General features: G+C 36.2%; 1 non-coding gene across 1 annotated transcript; it reads right to left on the reverse strand.

Moving 5' to 3' along the window:
- Positions 1-761: 761 nt before the first annotated feature.
- On the reverse strand, positions 762-868 carry LOC117284392. Its single transcript, XR_004515465.1, has one exon. It is a non-coding gene; the product is annotated as a U6 spliceosomal RNA (small nuclear RNA).
- Positions 869-3274: the final 2406 nt, after the last annotated feature.

A 3274-nucleotide genomic window follows, 5' to 3' on the forward strand; every position in this document is an offset into this window, starting at 1 on the left:
CCAGAAATAAAAGAGCTCACACCTGACTATTATTAGGACCCAGCTTGATGGGAAGGTTGGGCTTGGGGGCGTCAGTGGGAGTTATCCTGTTGGCTCCTGAGAGAAAGGAAAATGGCCGAACGGGCACACAGCACACGCTACACCAGGACAGAAAGAATGGAGCTGACAATCACGTGACTTTATTCTTAGTTTAGCAATTTATTTATTCACTTACTGATGGAGATTGAACCCAAGGCCTCAGGCATGCTAAGCATACACCCTGACATTAAACTACACCCTCAGCCCCACACTCATATTTTAACAGTCAGATTTAGGAAGAGCTGCCCACCACCTCTGCCTATCTATGGGTCTCAGATGTCTTCAAAAAGTCAGTAAAGATCTTTGAATTGTCCAGAAAGTCCACAGAGGCCCAGGGAGGCCTGATTCCAACCACGTGTTAGAACAGAATTCCTAATCTTTTTTGGACCATTTTGCCCTCTGGAAATGCCCATAGATCTCTTCTAAGAACAGCACTTTATTTTTTTTTTTATTTTGATTTTTTTTTTTATTGAGTTTATTGGTACATTTAGGGATACAGTACAGTTACATTCATTGTTGGGATCATGTACCTTTACATGGCAAGTCTTGATTCTCATTTTTTTCCCCTTACCTCTGCCCTCCCTTCACCCCGTCCTCCCCTCCCCATCTACAAACACTTTATTTTCATCTTTTCATTCTCTCACATTTTTTTCTTTTCCCTTTTTGTTCTTCCCCTATGTATCAAAAATATGGAACGCTTCACGAATTTGCGTGTCATCCTTGCGCAGGGGCCATGCTAATCTTCTCTGTATCGTTCCAATTTTAGTATATGTGCTGCCGAAGCGAGCACTAAGAACAGCACTTTATAAATAGGAAAAAGAAAAAAAAAATTTTATATATAGTGATTATGCATCTACGATGAAAACATTTTACAGGATTACAAAGAAAATCAATTATGTTGAAATATAGTTTTCAAAATATTCAAAGAACAAGTCTATAAAAGTAGCCACAGATATGTTTCTTTATTAATGAATCAAATAACAAGCTCTAACAATGATGTAATAGCTAACATGATTTTGAAATAGAGATGAACCATGATGGTATTTCAGAATATCTTCAGCAACTGATGGGTGACTCGTTGCAGCACTGCCAATGTGACTATGGTTTGTTTCCTACATTTGAAATGGAAGAAAATGCTAAATTTTAATTAAGAAATTAGTGAAAATAAAAATATAGATTTCCCCCATCAAAGCTCATAGATTCCTCGAATTTCAACTGTATTCCTTAGGTTAAGAGCCTCTCAGGTGTTTGAAGCTGTTTCTATTAATAATGAACTGGTCCTTAATACAAGCATGGAGTCTTTTTAGGAAATATTGCTCCTTTTACAAACCCATGAACACTCAGAGACTCCATCACCCGTGAAATCTAAGGTGATGAAAGGGCATAGGCCAGGGTGGGTTGGGAACACAGAGGCTCCTGAAGTAAGAGAATTCACACAAGTGAGCATGTTTGGGTCAGATCTTCTCCAGTGGCCTCCTTTGCCACCATACCCGCTACAAGTCCACACCACAGTATATGTGGGACAAAGGGACTGTGGGTCTAGGGCACCATGGCATTTTAAGATCACAAAAGGTAACTCAGATAGGTTTACTATCTGGGTAAATTTCATTTTAGATGCCTTCTAAATTAAAATTTTAAAGCAAAAACCAACAAACTAAGCCTATTGCTTTACACCTTGGAACACAGTTTTCCTACTTCACCCCCACCACACACACAAACCCTAAGGAAAACATTAGGTGAGAAAGAAAGATGATAGCAGGAATAAACAAATTAGGAAACACAAAAACAGTGGAATCAATAAATAAAACCAAATGCTGGTTCTTTGAAAGAGCTAATAAAAAAGACCAACCTCTGGCAAATATAATCAAGAGAAGAAAAGAGGCCCAAATGAAATCAGAAATGAGGAAGTGATTATAACAATGAATCAAAAAGATTAAAAAATATTGAAGGGGAACAATATATATAAATGTGCAGCACATTTACTTGAAATTATCAATTAAACATACGACAGAAGCAGAGGATGTAGTTCAGGGGCACAGCACTTGCCTGGCATGTGTGAGCCCCTGGGTTCAATCCCCAAGTTCTGGGGGAAAAAAAAGGTTGTCTACAAAATTATAAGCTAATGCAAGTGTGGCTTAGGTCAGCAGGCAAGGCAGGATTGGAAAGAGTGAGACATATTACAGAGCAATCCCTCCCACTCCTGAAAAAGACATTTTTACTCACTCTGATATCTCTGGGGGGAATCTGTCCAAATTTTACACAACACGGCACTTCCATGTTATATAAATTATTCTTTAACATGGGAAAATAATAGTAAAGATTTCTGCTAATTCATTTTGCAAGACAAATGTGGTGCTGATTTTAAGTCCTGATACAGAATTTAAAAAAACAAAACAAAACAAAATGGATCCAATATAATTTAAGAAAGCAGTGTTCAAGAGCATATAAGGAGACTAAAACACCATGACCACAAAGGATTTCTCCAGCAATGAAGGGAAAGTTCAACAAAAGGGTATCTATTAATATAACATATCAGATCAACAGATTAAATAATAAGAACCATATGGTCATTCAGGTACATGCCCTAAAATGCATTTTAATAGATGTGAAAGCATTTAAAAAACAGGACTAGTGTGCTGCTTCCTTATCATAGTAAAAATCTATTTAAAACCAAGCCAGCATCTTTGTAAGTGGAAAAAAACTCTATTTTGAAAAGGTAAAAAAATAAATAAGCTCTGTAGCACCATTATTGATTGTTATCACACTGATAATTTAGGCTGATGTAATAAGACATGAAAAAAGAAACCATAGGAATAATTACTAAAAAGTTTCATCCACAGATAACATGACTATACACTTTTAAAAAGTAATGTTTTCAGTCCAGGGATTTAGCTCAGTGGTACAGCTCCTGCCTCGCAAGTGCAAGGTCCCGAGTTTGATCCCTGATACCAAAAAAAAAAAAAAAAAAAAAAATTAAATGTTCTCATCTAATCTAATACTAGCAATAAAACAAAAGTTCAATAACTAATTGGATATCATCCATATATGGTGCATATTTTAAAAATCAATAACTTTCTAAATAAATATGACAACAAACAGGAAACAAATTAAGAAAGGAGATTCAACTTACAATCAAATATGAATAGTGAAAGAGTACAGTACGAACAAGATGTACCTGAAAATTTAAAAAAACTCC

This window comes from Fukomys damarensis, unplaced genomic scaffold (assembly GCF_012274545.1).
Source record: "Fukomys damarensis isolate Sample0158 unplaced genomic scaffold, DMR_v1.0_HiC HiC_scaffold_36, whole genome shotgun sequence".
In the NCBI taxonomy this organism is placed as follows: domain Eukaryota; kingdom Metazoa; phylum Chordata; class Mammalia; order Rodentia; family Bathyergidae; genus Fukomys; species Fukomys damarensis.